Raw genomic sequence first — 17,193 nt, forward strand, 5'->3', positions numbered from 1 at the left:
CGTAGTCGCAGCACATGGGCTTGGCAGTTGGGACCCCCAGGCTCTAGATCACAGACTCAGTAGCTGTGGTACATGGGCTTAGTTGCTTCCCGGCGTGTGGGATCTTCCCAGCGTGTGGGATCTTCCTGGACTGGGGGATCGATTCCCTGTCTCCTGCATTGGCAGCTGGATTCTTTACTGCTGAAAAGAATTCCCTTTACACCAGGGAAGCTTGCGCTGATCTTTATTCGTTTACCTTACTGACTTTGATTTTTCTTTGTTCTTGCAGTTTCTTTAGATGTGCATTTGGGTTGCTTTGTTTGAGGTGTTTTTATTTCCCGAGGTGGGCTGTGCATCACTAGACCTCCTCCTTAAGAGCTGCGTTGGCTGCATCCCGTAGCTTTGGAATCGTTGTGTGTCCACTTTCTTTCGTTCCCAGGTATTTAGTAGCATGTTGTTTAGATTCTACATACTTGTTTTTCTTGGAGATTTTTTCCTTATAGGTGATTTCTAGTTTCCTAGTGTGGTCATAAAAGAAACTTGATATGATTTCACTTTTCTTAAAGTTATTGAGATGTTTTATGGCCTACATTGTGGTCTGTTCTGGAGACTATTTCATGTACATTTGAAAATAATAGGTATTCTGCCCATTTTTGTCCTGTGTATCTCTACTAACTCCTAATAGGTATATTAGATCTGATGTGTCATTAAGGCCAGAGTTTCTTTATTGATTTTCTGTCTGGATGATCTGTCCATGGATGTAAGTGGGGTATTAGAGTTCCGTAGTATTATTGTATTGTTCTCAGTTTCTCCCTCTATTGTGTTAATATTTGCTTTACGTATTTAGGTGCTTCTGTGTTGGATGCATATATATTTACAGTTGCTATATGGTCTTGTTGGATTGATCACCTTATCATTACTTAATGTTCTTTGTCTTTGTGACAGCTTTCTTTTAAAGTTTACTTCTTTAATATTGATTTTGCTATTCCAGCTTTCTGTTTGTTTTAATGTTCAAAATGAATTTAACTTCAAGGATATTCATTAGAACATAAATGAAAAATCTTCCCATGATTTTTAGTCTCCCATGATTTTTCTAATAGTTTATCTATTTTATTTTACATTTAGATGCTAATTCATTAGGATTTTATGTGAGATGTGTAATACAAAGGGATTTCCCCTGTTGAATAGTTCTGCTTTCCCAGCTGACATAAAATGTCTTCTGTCTCACTAGCTAAAGCCTCGTTCCTACAGATACCTCTTGAGTGCCCTGGAGAGAGTGAGGTAAGCTCACCAACCTGGGCTCTTCTTCTGCAAGGTCCAGCTACCGTCATAGCCTGTGCAGAGATAGCAAGGAGCGTGCAACACCCAGAAATGCTCAGAGGCCATCAGTGTGTAGCAGGAACCCCACCTCATAATAACCAGGCAGTGTGGGAGCCTCAAGGCACTGACCACAGGGTGAGGGCTGAGGACAGCAGCCTGCTCAGGGAGGAGAAGCTTACTGTCTTCAGCGGGTCCGGATTCTCCTGCCGCTTGCACACCTGGCTGTCTGAGGAGCTGTTCTCTGTCACAGGGTTTTTAGCTTGCTGTTCTTCTCTGCCTGCTCCCACAGGCAGTACCCTTTGTTTCTGTTCTGCCAGGATGAGAAGTAGGAGTATAGCAAACTGAACGCTGACAGGATCACCTCCTTGATAAACATGGGACTGATGTCACGGTGTTCACTTAGTACAGCTTCCACGCCTGACTTCAGGGAGACATCTGTTGGAGAGGTAGAGGCCTGCTGGGAGAGCTTCTGAGGCTTTTCTGGGAGTGATAAACTTACGGGGCTCTGTGTCCAGCCCTTGTCAGACCCCCAGGCTAACCGCGCTTCAGCCAGGCTTCACATCTCTCTCCAGCCTCTTTGAGTTAACAGGCACTCCGGGGACAGCCAGCCTCTTTCCAGTGTGCTTAGAGGAGAAACTATAAGAAAGAAGTGAGCCAATAAATTTGCATGCCCCAGATCCTGGGGGGTGTAAAATCATCCGTGGAAATGCCACTCTTATCTGCCAGGCCTGTCAGGGGACGTGGTGTTCTCATCGCCAGCATCTGCAGCAGACGTGTTTGCTTCTCCCTCACTGACTAATGCTTTGATGGCCAGACTGCTTTCTGGAGTACTTCCAGTTTCTGACTGGTGGCTTCTGGGCTGGCCCTGGGTACAGTTTACCCTATGAGGCCGCCCAGTTCAACTTGCAGGACTCCGGGTTGGCCATTGGGTTTTCACTTGAGGTTGTTGATGGCCGTGCAGCTTCTCTCCTGTCTGCTTTACTCACGTGTGCCCTCAACCCCCCTGAGGCCTTTCTGGTATCCTTTCTCCTGGTGCGGCTATGGCTGACCAGCCTCCCTCTTCTCAGTGAGGTGGGAGATGGAAGGCATGAGCGTCAGCTCGAGTAGTCCGTGCTGGTCCCCCAGCTTTGTGGAGAAGCTTTCTTTGATGAATTATTTACCACTGGGGAAGACTATTTAGTGGGGAATCCAGATATACCTCTGAACAGTTTTTACTAACTGGATCAGACATTTTGAGTCCTTGCTCTGCCCTTGGAGTGATTCACAGCCACGTAACAAATCACCATCCCGGGCATCTGACTCTGGCCCTTGCCTCCCTGATCCCATACCAGGGCAGTACTGCCCTGAGGGGAGGGTGCAAGGCTGCATGGCTACAGGACACAGGAGACGGGCACGCGGCTCCCACAGTGTGGCAAGGTGGTAGCACCCAGCAGCCCGCTGCCGGGGCGTCTCTGTGTATCTTCAGAAATGAGTCTGTTGTAGGCAGCATGTGTATATGAGTCTTGTTTTGTTATCCATTCAGCCACCCTGTGTCTTTTGATTGGAGCATGTAGTCTGTTTATACTTAAAATAATTCTTGATTGGTATGTACTTATACTTACTGCCATTTCATTGATTGCTTTCTTGTTTTTCAGTTCTTTGCTCCTTTCTTCTTTGCTCTCTTCTGTGATTTGATGACTATCTTTAGTGTTTTGTTTGGATTCCTTTTTCTTTTTTGTATATGTGTCTTTTGTAGGTTTTTGGTTTGTGGTTACTATGAAGTTCATATTGTAACAGTGTATGTCTGTGTTTATAAAGATCAACTGAAAATAATTGTAATATATGTACACTTACATATATTGATCAATTTAAAATAATCATTCATTTTTTAAATGTGATGAGGGGAGTAAAAATGTAGAGTGGTTAGACTGCATTTGAACTTGAGATCATCACCTTAAAATAATCATTCATACTTAATGAGTGATTTTTTACTCCCCTCACATTTAATGTCATATTTCACATCTTATTGTTAGTTGTGACCTTTTCTTTCCTGCTTACATTTCTTTCCTTTAACATTTCTTTTAAAGCTGGTTTAATGGTGCTAAACTCTTTTAGCTTTTGTTTGTAAAACTTTTTTTTAATCTCTGCTTCAAATCTGAATGATAACCTTGTCAGGTGTAGAGTATTCGTGCTTGTTATATTTTCTCTTTTATCACTTTGAATATATCATGTCATTGCCTTCTGGCCTGCAAAGTGTCTGCTAAAAAGTCAGCTGATAGTCTTATGGGAATTCCTTATACCTCACTAGTTGCTTTTCTCTTTAATTTTTGCCATTTTCATTATAATGTGTCTTAGTATAAATCTCTTTGGGTTCATCTTGTTTGGACCTGGATATCTTTTTCCTGTCCCAGGTTAGGGAAGTTTTCAGCTCTTATTTCTCCAAATAATTTCTCTGCCCCTCTTGCTTTTCCTTCTGAGACGTTTGTTATATGAATGTTAGTGTGCTTAATGTTTTATCAGAGGTCTCTTAGACTATCCTGCCTTTCTTTAGATTACTTTTTCTTTTTTCTATTCAGTCTGGGTGATTTCTATAATCTGTTTTCCAGATTGCTGATCCATTCCTCTGTATAATCTAATCTACCATTGATTACTTACGGTGTATTTTAAAATTTCAGTTACTGTGTTCTTTAGCTCTGTTTAGCACTTCTAACTTGAAATTCTCACTGTTTTCATTCTTCCACATTTGGTGCGTCTCCTTATGGTCATTCCCTTGAACTCTTTATTGGATAGATCACTTATCTCCACATTTAAATCTTTTTCTGAGGTTCTTGTCTTATTCCACTGTTTAAAACATATTCCTCTGTCTCCTCGTATTGCCCCAATATCTGTTTGTTTCTTTGTGTTAGATTGGTCGACGATGTTTCCTGATCTCGGGAAAATGGCATTTTGTAGGAGACCCCACTGCCCGCTCTCCTCTGGTCACTAGAGTCGTATGCTCTAGCTGTGCTCCCTGTGTGGCTGCACGGGCCCTTACGCTGGGATGAGCTGACTGCTGTGGGGCCCTGGTAGGAAGGGCTGGCCTCTAGCCTGGTTGGTGTGAGGCTGTGCTTTGTGCAGTGGCTGTGGGCCAGGCCCACTGGGAGGGCAGTTTGCCTGTTCAACCCAGGAGGTGCATGGGGCTGCTGCTGACCTCCTGATTGGTGAGCCTGGGGCCCTGCTTGGCTGTCTGCATAGCCTGAGGGGTTTGGGAGTACCTGCTTTCTTGGTGGCTCAGTGGTAAAGAATCCACCTGCCAGTGCAGGAGACACGGGTTCAATCCCTCATCCAGGAAGGTCCCAAATGCTGTGGAGCAACTAAGCATGAGCACCACAGCTAGTGAACTTGTGCTCTAGAGCCCTGGAGCCGCACCTACTGAAGCCAAGTGCCCTAGAGCCCATGCTTGACAGCAAAAGAAGCCATGCAATGAGAAGCCCACACACCCACAACAAGAGAGTAGCCCCTGCTTGCCACAGCTAGAGAAAAGCCTGTGCAGCAGCTAAGGCACAGCACAGCCAAAAATACGTAAATAAAATTATATTTTAAAAAGTGCAGCAAGCCAGTCTGAGAGTGGCAGACTTAGAAAATAAAAATACCAGTTCAGTTTTAGCTCCTATTAGAAAGCCATACATGTTTTAAATTTTTGAATATATTATCTTTTAGTGAAAGGGGGCTAAAGACACCTATAAATGGTCAGCATAAACCAGTTATTTGAGTTGACAGCAAAAGTGTAAATATGACCATAGTTCCTGTTTGCCAACAGTTACCACCTATTTACTAATACTAGCCCAAGTTTCATAGCCTACACGTAAGAATTCAGCATCATGTTTTGTGGAATACTCTTATAAAATGTATTGATTTTCTCCTTTCTTGAAACATTCATTATGAAAAGTTAGGGAATGGCTTAAACATATATAAATCAGGAAAACAGAAGCTTATTTATTCAGCAAATACTTGTTGATCACTGTGTGCCAGGCACAGATGTGGGCATTAGATATCAATGACAAAAAGTAGACCAAAACATCTGTGGTCTGCTCAGTGCTCTGTGGTGATCTAAATGGGGAGGAAATCCAAAAAAGAGTGGATATATGTATACATATGGCTGAGTCACTTTGCTATATAGTAGAAACCAACACAACATTATAAAGCAGTTATACTCCAACAAAAACAAATTACAAAACCTGCAGTCTAGTGGGGAGAAGAATAAAGTGTAGAATAAATGATAGACATAATAAATAACAAACAGATATGGTATACTGAAAATTGATAAAGTCTATGCAAAAAGAAGAAAAGACTTACAACATGGAAAAAGGAATTCCAAATGCAGGAAGAAGAGAAAGAACCATCAAATGAGATTGAGAAGACAGAATCCTGTGAGTAACCTGTAGGAGAGTGTGATGTTCTGGAAACCTAGAAAAGGAAGTGCATCAAAGCAGAGAGAATAATCAGCAGTCAGATGCTTCTAAGTGTGTCAGACCTGAGACTAGGCTGTAGGAGTCAGCCTCTAGAAGGTACACTGGTGATGTGGACAAGTTTCAGTAACTTGTACACTTTAATTCCTTTTGGCCATGGAAGAGTAGTGACAGGAAAGAGTTACTGCTAAGCCGTCTTCTTTTTGTGGTCTTATGACACTGGTGCTAGTTTGATCTTTGGTGATTGTGTAACACCTAGACTGCTATTCACAGAAAACTTAGGGTACTCTCGGCTTTGCTTGAATATCAGCCTGTTGAGAGTGAACGAATGATTGTTAGAATTATACTGATAGCAACAGTAGGGAGTGAAATTTCTATTGTAAGAACCTCAAACCCAGAACTTCAGGAGCTAGTCATTTGGTAGCTAACATTATTTATATTCAGAAAAGCTCACTAAGAGAATCTGTGATGTGTGGGCATTATAGTCAGCTGACTCCAGGTGGTATTCCTAGAGGTTGTTATAGAAAGAAAGAAAATAGCTTAAAGAGGAAAAAATTCAATCCTGATTTTTAACTCCATTTGGGCCACTAGGAAAAAGAATACCAAGTCTGGTAGAAAATTTGCCTTCTTTATTTTAATTTAATATGTTATTCTAGATTTAGAATACATACGATTAACCTGGGAGAGGGGAATGATCAGAAATTTAGCGTTTACATGTTATCACCCTAGCAAGGGCCTACTGAGTAGACAGCACCATGATATGTGGGCTGCGATGAGGCTGCTCTAGACAAGGCTCTCTCAGAGTTAACTGATGGAAACTTCCACCTTCCAGAATTTTCATTACCTTAGGAATGCTCTGCCAAGACTGCTGAAACACAGCTGTGGGTGCTTTGCCGACGCCCACGTTGCCAATGTCAGGAAGGATATACTTTTAAACCTCTAATTTATCTAATAATGTCTTTAATGATTTGTGTAGGTTTGGCATTGTGAGGAAAATGCTTCCTGACTTGGTTTATAGCAAGAATTCAGAGTGCAGTCTTAAAATGTGTATTGTCTTATTATGCAAGTAGAAGATACTAACAAGACAACTCAGGGAAAAGATCCGACTAAAATACTATCCTGTCCATCTAACAAAACTTACCCATCCAAATATTTGAAAATAAATGAAAATTGAATATTTCATGCTAGAATAATCTTATTTGGCTATTGGTTCATGCTTTATACCAAGATGGCAATATACAGTGCTGAAAGAGAGCCTGCTTTCATATTCAGTTCCAATCTGACTCCTTTCCTTTTCTCTAGTGGAAAAATTGGGTTCATGTCAGCCTATAAAGTGGAGAAAGAATAATAAGCTCTTGTGAATAAACATTTTTAAAGAGGTAGGAAAAGTACTATTTTGTTTTCAATGTAAAGCTAGCCACAAATACTGAGCTTGTGCGTGGTAACTGCTGAAGCCTGTGCACCCTAGAGCCCATGTTCTGCAACAAGAGAAGCCACGCAGTGAGAAGCTGGCACAGTGCAGCTAGAGAAGGCCCTTGTGCAACAACGAAGACCCAAGGCAGTGAAATATAAAACTTCATAACCAGTTGGTAACTATTATTTCATATGATGTTTATGGAATAGGCATGTCTCTTTAAGAAAACAATATGTAAAATCTGAGAGATTCTTCCCTTAACTGGTAGATTCACTGCAATAATTGATTGCATTTATCAAGATAAATATACATTCAGCTTTTAACAAGACACCTGGTACGTAAAGGAGAGTATCCCCATATTGCTTACAAAAGGAATATATAGAATTTATTTCCATTCTGCTTGGTGTATGTATGTAAAAACATTTGTTTGGATCTGAAATGTGTTAATTTATACATTTAAATTGCCTTTGTTTTATCTCTGAAATTCACAACCTCACTGGAATAGAATTATAGAATTAGAATTTTAAACCTGAAAGAGACTTCACAGTCATGTTATTTCAGTTTCTTAATTTTTCTATTGAGGAACTAAAATCCAGAGAATTTAAGCATCTTTTCTCAGGTTACCCAGCTAGAACTAGAACGAAGCTTTCTAACTCCTCATATTTCTGCTAAGACCTCTCTCCAACAAATGAAAGTGAAAGTTGCTCAGGCATGTCTGACTCTTTGCGACCCCATGGACTATACAGTCCTTGGAATTCTCCAGTTCAGAATACTGAGTGAATAGCAATTAAAGGATAAATTGGCAGAAATTTTAGGTCTTGCTTATGTGCAACTGTTTATGTCCAGGCTTCAAAGTCAGTAGTGATCCCTAATTATTCTTCGTCTTTAAAAAAAATTCCTGCAAGCACTTTAGGTGAAAGGAATGCTCTGGATTCTTCTGTGACTTGGTCCTGTGATGAAATCTAAGGAATCATTGCTGATCTAGAGCATAAGAAATGAGCATACTCAGAACAGACATTTTGCTTGTCTGTGCTCCACTGATTATGACGGTGATTTGAGTAGTTCCCATAATGATTGTCTTGCTTCTCAGGTGGCTCAGCAGTAAAGAATCTGCCTACCAATACAGGAGACACAGGAGATGCATGTTTGATTCCCTGGGTCGGGAAGATCCCCTGCAGAAGGAAACGGCGACCCACTTTGATATTCTTACCTAAAAATCCCTTGGACAGAGGAGCCTGGTGGGCTATAATCCATAGGGTCACAAAGAGTCAGCCATGACTGAGCTACTGAGCATGCGCATGTGATGACTATCTTAGTCTATTTGGGCTGCTTTAACAAAGTACTGGAGACTGGAAGGTTTATAAGCAACAAAAATTTATTTCTTACATTTCTGGAGGCTGGGAAATTCAGGATGAAAGCATGGGCAGAATCAGTGTCTAGTGAGGGCATTGCTTTTGGCATAGAGATAACTGTATTTTCCTTGTGTCCTCACCCTGGTGGAAGGGGCAAGGGAACTCTCTAGGATTTCTTTTTCATAAGGGCACTAATCTTATTCACAAGGGATCCATCCTCATCACTTAATTACCTCCCAAAGGTTCTACCTCCAAATACCATTACTTTGGGAATTAGAATTTCAGCATATGAATTTAGGGCAGGGAGACAAACTTTTAGTCCATAAAAATACTTAACATCTGCCTCATCCTTAAATACTGCTTCCAGATATTCTGTATGGCTTTTTAAAAGACCAATTTGGGGAAAGGCTGATTAAAATAAAATAGTATAAACATTGATAAGTACTGAACTGTTGAAGGTCAGTAAATACAGTTGTATTTTTATAGTTCAAAATCTTATACCAAGCATGTTTGGGGCTGTGGTTATTTCTGAAATCAAATTGAGGAGTTAACATTGACCTACTCAGATAAATAGTTTGAGGATAAAGATGATACTAGCCAATATGAGCAACAGGGAAAACTGTGAATCTATGTTTTATTTTTGTGTGTCTGAAGAGAGTGAAAGTGAGAGAGAATAGCACTGAAACATGTATATTATCACATGTGAAACAGATCGCCAGTCCAGGTTCGATGCATGAGACAAGGTGCTCAGGGCTGGTGCACTGGGATGACCCTGAGGGATGGATTGGGGAGGGAGGTGGGAGGGGAGTTCAGGATAGGGAACACATGTACACCCGTGGCGGATTCATGTCAATGAATGGCAAAACCCACTACAATATTGTAAAAGTAATTAGCCTCCAATATAAATGAATAAATAAATAAATAAATAATATCTTTTTTTAAAAAAAGTGAAAGTGGGTAGCCTTTCCCTTCTCCAGGGGATCTTCCCAATCCAGGGATTGAACCCAGGTCTCCCACACTGCAGGCAGATTCTTTACCAGCTGAGCCACAAGGGAAGCCCAAGAATACTGGAGTGGGTAGCCTATCCCTTCTCCAGTGGATCTGTCTTCTTGACCCAGGAATGGAACCGGGGTCTCCTGAATTGCAGGTGGATTCTTTACCAACTGAGCTATTTAGAGCTTTGTTTGCAGAGTTCAGTTTATGAAACTTAATAGAGCTGGATTTCTGCTTCGCAATATATAATGTTGAAAAAGTCAGTACACAGAGAAATCCAAATATGCATTTATGTATTGATTGACAGATAACTTCAATGAAGTGAAACCTCTTCCTTCTTTTTCTTTTTGTTTGCCGATCCACATGATCTGCAGATCCTAGTTCCCTGACCAGGGATTGAAACCAGGCCCTCAACTTTGCCTTCAACAGTGGAGCACAAGGTCCTCTGGACCTCCAGGGGATTCCCATGAATTGGAATTATGTATGTGATGAAGCTTAAAAATTAACCAGACCCCCAATTAATGATATTTTAACATTGTTCAAAAAGTGATTATGTATATATCTTGTATATGATTTAGACATAAAATAGAAAGGATTTTATTTTTATCTATGAATAAGTTTGTGCTTTGATTCTCAGAACAAGAAAGTAACAAATTGAAATGTATGAAGACATATATCCTTTGTTTGCAGGATGTGAATTGATTGAGATAGAAATGGTGAGCACTTCAGAAATATCTGTTAATATAAGTAGATAGCAAAAGAGAGGACTTCCCTGGTGGTCCAGTGGTTAAGAATCCACCTTGCAATGCAAGGGATGCAGGTTCAATCCCTGGTTGGAGAACTAAGAGCCCACGTGCTATGGAGCCACTAAGACCATGCGCCACAACTAGAGAGTCCACACACCACAGAGAAAGATCCTGCAAGCTGAAAGCAAGACCCAACACACTCAAATTAAGTAATTAATTTTTAAAATAGCAAGAATGTTCTTTGACTGGGTCTGAAGGGCCTTAAGATTAATTTGATATTAAAAGAGCCAGTCCCCCAAAATGACACACACTGCAAAAGTTACAAATTTTATAACCATACTTTTCTTCAGCAATGTTCTCAACTTAATAACATTTGAAACCCCAGTTCCCCAGATTGCCTTGATTATTGGCCTTCCTCTGTTATTTGCTATATAATACATTTGCCAAACTTTAAAATTCTAAAGCCTTCTGTGTTTGGTTCTTTCAAATATTGTATGAGGAAATGTTGGTTTGCTATGTTATTATCATATTAGTTGCTCTTGGTAGTTCTCTTAAAGATGACAGGCTTTAATGATAAGCTTTTATTTGAGTTGATCAGGTTTTCTCTGATGTGACTATGTTTTAAAATATATTTGCAATTCTGATTTTTCAGAAATAATCACTTTCATTTCAGAATCAAAACCATAAGAACTTATTCATGCTAAGTGTTACAGCTTTTTGACATGTCGGAATAGCTGATGTGGGTGAGGTGTCTAGCTTGATGTTTTATATCTAGGTATTAGTCAGCTAATCTTCTTCCCTACTTCACTGAAAATATTTTCATTCTGTCTGACAAAAAGTAAAAAATTGCATTAACTGTGTCTAAAAATGTATTGCAGGTGACACATAAATGAGACTAATGGTTCTTGCCTTATTCTGTGAAGTTTTCACATTCTTACCTTTAGTGAACCAAGATCCAGATAGTTTAATAACTATAAAGAAAAGGTATCCTTTTGGGGTGAACTCTAGGAAATGATTGTAATCAAGATTTTCAGATTTTTTAAAACATAAATTTTAAAATAGCCAAAGGACCAAGTAAATGTTATAAATATCTAAGAGTCCATTTAGGCAAAATATCTAAATGTATCCAGTTAATCAAACTAAAGCATGATGAAAGGTAGAGATAAGTAATGCTGACAAAGAGTTTATATCTGTGAAGGAAGATTTGACTCATCAAGAAAAATCAGATAAGCATGAAAGGATAATTGGTAATACTGTTTATAAAGCATGTGTGTTTCAGGGAAAGTCATCAATTTATTTCATAACTGTTAAAATGCAGTAACTCAATTTTTTTCATCATAATCAGGATTCAGTATATACTTCCCTAATATATATCTGGAATACTTAGCCTTACCTTCTGTAGCTTATTCTGTTTCCTTTTTTAAAAACAAACTGTCATTCACAATTCATAAGTTGATATAATTACTCACTAATGGATCATAATCTACAATTTGAAAAATACTTCTTTCACTGTTTGCAGATGACATGATCCTCTACATAGAAAAACCCTAAAGACTCCACCAGAAAATTACTAGAGCTAATCAATGAATATAGTAAAGTTGCGGGATATAAAATCAACACACAGAAATCCCTTGCATTCCTATACACTAATAATGAGAAAGTAGAAAAAGAAATCAAGGAAACAATTCCATTCACCATTGCAACGAAAAGAATAAAATACTTAGGAATATATCTACCTAAAGAAACTAAAGACCTGTATATAGGAAACTATAAAACACTGATGAAAGAAATCAAAGAGGACACTAATAGATGGAAAAATATACCATGTTCATGGATTGGAAGGATCAATATAGTGAAAATGAGTATACTACCCAAAGCAATTTACAAATTCAGTGTAATCCCTATCAAGCTACCAGTGATATTTTTCACAGAACTAGAACAAATAATTTCAAGATTTGTATGGAAATACAAAAACCTCGAATAGCCAAAGCAATCTTGAGAAAGAAGAATGGAACTGGAGGAATCAACTTGCCTGACTTCAGGCTCTACTACAAAGCCACAGTCATCAAGACAGTATGGTACTGGCACAAAGACAGACATATAGATCAATGGAACAAAATAGAAAGCCCAGAGATAAATCCACACACCTATGGACACCTTTTCTTTGACAAAGGAGGCAAGAATATACAATGGAGTAAAGACAATCTCTTTAACAAGTGGTGCTGGGAAAACTGGTCAACCACTTGTAAAAGAATGAAACTAGATCACTTTCTAACACCACACACGAAAATAAACTCAAAATGGATTAAAGATCTAAATGTAAGATCAGAAACTATAAAACTCCTAGAGGAGAACATAGGAAAACACTCTCCGACATAAATCACAGCAGGATCCTCTATGATCCACCTCCCAGAATTCTGGAAATAAAAGCAAAAATAAACAAATGGGATCTAATTAAAATTAAAAGCTTCTGCACAACAAAGGATACTATAAGCAAGGTGAAAAGACAGCCTTCAGAATGGGAGAAAATAATAGCAAATGAAGCAACTGACAAACAACTAATCTCAAAAATATACAAGCAACTTATGCAGCTCAATTCCAGAAAAATAAACGACCCAATCAAAAAATGGGCCAAAGAACTAAATAGACATTTCTCCACAGAAGACATACGGATGGCTAACAAACACATGGAAAGATGCTCAACATCACTCATTATTAGAGAAATGCAAATCAAAACCACAATGAGGTACCACTTCACACCAGTCAGAATGTCTGCGATCCAAAAATCTGCAAGCAATAAATGCTGGAGAGGGTGTGGAGAAAAGGAAACCCTCCTACACTGTTGGTGGGAATGCAAACTAGTACAATCACTAACAGTGGTTAGTGTGGAGATTCCTTAAAAATTGCAAATAGAACTGCCATATGACCCAGCAATCCCAATACTGGGCATACACACTGAGGAAACCAGAATTGAAAGAGACACGTGTACCCCAATGTTCATCGCAGCACTGTTTATAATAGCCAGGACATGGAAACAACCTAGATGTCCATCAGCAGATGAATGGATAAGAAAGCTGTGGTGCATATACACAATGGAGTATTACTCAGCTGTTACAAAGAATACGTTTGAATCAGTTCTGATGAGATGGATGAAACTGGAGCCTATTATACAGAGTGAAGTAAGCCAGAAAGAAAAACACCAATACAGTATACTAACGCATATATATGGAATTTAGAAAGATGGCAATGATGACCCTGTATGCAAGACAGCAAAAAAGACACAGATGTGTATAGCGGACTTTTGGACTCAGAGGGAGAGGGAGAGGGTGGGATGATTTGGGAGAATGGCATTGAAACATGTATACTATCATGCAAGAATCGAATCGCCAGTCTGTGTCTGATGCAGGATACAGGATGTTTGGGGCTGGTGCACGGGGATGACCCAGAGGGATGTTGTGGGGAGGGAGGTGGGAGGGGGGTTCATGTTTGGGAACGCATGTACACCCGTGGTGGATTCATGGCAATGTATGGCAAAACCAATACAGTATTGTAAAGTAAAATAAAGTAAAAATAAAAATTAAAAAAAAAAAGAAAGCTGGGGGAAAAAAAAAGAAAAATACTGATGAATGATAAAATTTTCAAAGTTGTTCTTGGGGACTTAGGATATGAACTTTGCCATATTGTCTGTTTCTAAGCCACTCACTTTCTTGGTCCTACCTAAACCTTGTTACAAAAATTGCACCAGCTCCAAAATCATACATGCAAGTATCTTGTTCTCAGACTACAGCATTCTTTCCTTTTAGATTATATGTCCAAGTATTCCCACTATAATTCTTTAATTGCATTTGGACCACATTGATCTACAAGTCATATCTATTCTTTCTTTCTTAGCCAACCTAGAGGCCATGGTCTAACATTGTAATCATATCCTTTAAAAGTTGCTCAATGTCCATATCTGTGCTTAATAGTACTCACCTTGCAAAACTTCAAATCTTGATGAACTAGAGTTCTTTTTACCCACGCATGTTATATATGGCACATGAACACAGGTAGAGAAATTACCTATTCTGTGATTATAGAAGCAGAAGGACTGATTTAATTTAAAAAGTGTCTCAAACTTCAAACAGTCTCTTTGTTTCATCACTGTTGAATGATATTTCACATTTGCTTTCTCTTCATCCCTTCTGCCCACATGCTTTCTGCTGTCACCACTCGGTTGATGATCTAACCTAGTGGTTCTCAGAGTGTGGTTTCCAGACTAGCAGCATAAGCATCAGCTGGGAACATGCTGCTGCTGTTTGGTCACCAAGTCATGTCCGACTCTGTGACCTCATAAACAGCAGCACACCAGGCTTCCCTGTCTGTCACCATCTCCCAGAGCTGGCTCAAACTCATGTCCACTGAGTCGGTGATGCCATCCAGCCACCTCATCCTCTGTTCTCCCTTTCTCCTCCTGCCTTCAGTCTTTCCCAGCATCAGGATCTTTTCCAATGAGTCGGCTCTTCTCATCGGTGGCCAAGTATTGGAGCTTTAGCATCAGTCCTTCTGGTGAATATTCAGGGTTGATTTCCTTTAGGATTGACTGGTTTGATCTCCTTGCTGTCCTAGGGACTCTGCAAGGGTCTTCTCCAGCACCACAACATGTTAGAAAAGAAAATCCTTAAGCCCTGCTCCAGGCCTCCTGAGTCAGAAACTGAGGATGGGGCCCAAAAATCTGTATTTTAACAAGCTCTGGAGGTGATTCTGATCCATGCAATAGTTTGAGAACTACCGATCAACCTCATACTTCGTTGAGAAACCACTCTCTAGAATGTAAGCTCTAAAGCTAGGGAGTTCTGTCTCTTTTTGGCTGTGTATATCCTGAGCACGAACAGTGCCTCCCACAACTGTAAGCCTCGATAAGTTACGGTGGATTCAAACCGTTAGATGGGAATTCTCTTATTTTCCTGCTAAGAAATCTGGAAACCTACCTGCGTCTGTATCTGTTTTCTTTCCTTTTCCAATTAAGGGAATGTGCCACATCCTATCAGGTCAGGGTTTCCATGTCTGGATTGCCCCTCATCCATTCTTGCCATCTCAAGAGCTCTGCTCCTTTGGTCACGCCCTCTCTCCCGCAGTATCTCAGTCTTTCATTTTGGATGACTGCATTTAGTATGCGGTCATACTCCACAGCATTCTAAAGCAGCAGACTTCCCCTGGCCCAGTCCCCTTTAAGTTACCACCCCATTCCCTCCATTGTCACACCTCCTTGCCCCTCCTTCACTAACCTGTTCTAATCTGATTTTCACTTCCACTATTCAGTGGTTCTTAACAAAGTCAGTGATTTTTCCAAATGTCTTTATTGAGGTGTAATTCACATACCATGAAAGTTATTCATTTAAAGTATACGATTCAGTGGTTTCAGTATATTCAGAATGGTTTAACCATCACTATAATCTACGATTTTGAATCTTAAGACTATATTTATGTATTTGAATAAATATTTTTTCAGATGTTCTTTTTTTTTTTTTTTTTAGATGTTCTGAAACCATAGATTAGAGTGATGGCTAAACCATTCTGAATATACTGAAACCGCTATTTGGCTGCGTTGAGTCGATCTTAGTTGCGGTGCGCCGGGTCTCTAGCGCACTCAGGCTCGGTGGTTGCAACACACAGACTTAATTGCGCTGCAGCATGTGGTATCGTAGTTCCCCGACCCGGGTTTGAATCTTAGTTCTCTGCATTGGAAGGCTCTGATTCCTAACCACTGGACCACCAGGGAAGTCCCTAGAACGTTTTTATCACCCCCAAAAGAAACCCCCTACCCATTCGCAGTAGTTCCCGTCTCACCTCGTCCTCAGCCCTAGGCTACCACTACTCTACTGTTTCTATAGATTCTTCGATTCTGAACTTTGCATATAGTGGAATATTACAGTATGTGGTTTTTTGTGACCACGTTCTGTCATTTCCTGTAATGTTTTCAAGTTTCACCTCCATTGTATTAATGCTATGCATATACTAGTACTTCATTCTTTTCTGGCTGATGAATATACTACCTATTTTATTTATCCATAATAAGTTGATGAACATTTGGTTGTTTATGCTTTTTGGCTATTATGAATAATACTGTTACGAGCATTCATGTACAAGTTTTTGTGTGGATGTGTATTTTCATTTCTTTGGGGTTTTTAGGGGGTAATATTTACTTATTTGGCTGCACTGGTGGGTCTTAGTTGGAGCACATGGGATCTCTGTTCTTCATTATGGCGTGCAGAATCTTTAGTACGGCATGTGAGGTTTAGTTCCTGAACCAGGTATCAAACCCGGGCCCCCTGTACTGGGAGTGTGGAATCTTAGCCATGGGCCACCAGGGAAGGCCTTATTTTCATTCCTTTTGGATATATACCTATGAGTGAAATTGCTGGTCCATTTAGTAACTATGTTTAACATTTTAAGAACTGCCAAAAGCACCTGCATCATTTTTCATTCCTACCAGAAATATATGAGAGTTCCCAATTTTTCCACATAGTTGTCAATGCTTATTTCATTACCTGCCTTTTTAATGTCAGTCGTCATGTGGGTTGAAATGGTATCTCATTGTGGTTATTTTTCTGTGTTTATTAACCTTTAGTGATAGGTTTTATTTTTAAGCTTTTTATTTTGTATTGGGGTATAGCCGATTAACAATGTTGTGGTAGTTCAGGTGAACAGTGAAGGGACTCAGTCATACATATACGTGTATCCATTCTCCCTGAAGCCCCCCTCCCATCCAGGCTGGCGCATAACATTGAGCAGAGTCCTATACAATAGGTTTTTGTTGGTTCTCCATTTTAATATAGCAGTGTGTACATGACCTTTCTAAAGTCCCTAACTATCCCTTCCCCTCGGCAACCATAAGTTTGTTTTCTAAGTCTGTAAGTCTCTTTCTGCTTTGTAAGTAAGTTCATTTGTATATTTTCTTTTCAGATTCCACCTATAAGGGG

At 39.7% G+C, this 17,193-nt stretch overlaps 1 protein-coding gene and 1 pseudogene across 1 annotated transcript in view; one reads left to right on the top strand and one right to left on the bottom strand.

Annotated features, from left to right (window-relative positions):
- PPM1E (protein phosphatase, Mg2+/Mn2+ dependent 1E) overlaps positions 1 to 17,193 on the top strand; it is a 226,541-nt gene that overhangs the window by 182,445 nt on the left and 26,903 nt on the right. The window lies entirely within an intron of this gene.
- On the bottom strand, positions 1,281 to 15,253 carry LOC114116938 (peroxynitrite isomerase THAP4-like; annotated as a pseudogene).

This window comes from Ovis aries, chromosome 11 (genome assembly GCF_016772045.2).
Source record: "Ovis aries strain OAR_USU_Benz2616 breed Rambouillet chromosome 11, ARS-UI_Ramb_v3.0, whole genome shotgun sequence".
NCBI lineage: Eukaryota > Metazoa > Chordata > Mammalia > Artiodactyla > Bovidae > Ovis > Ovis aries.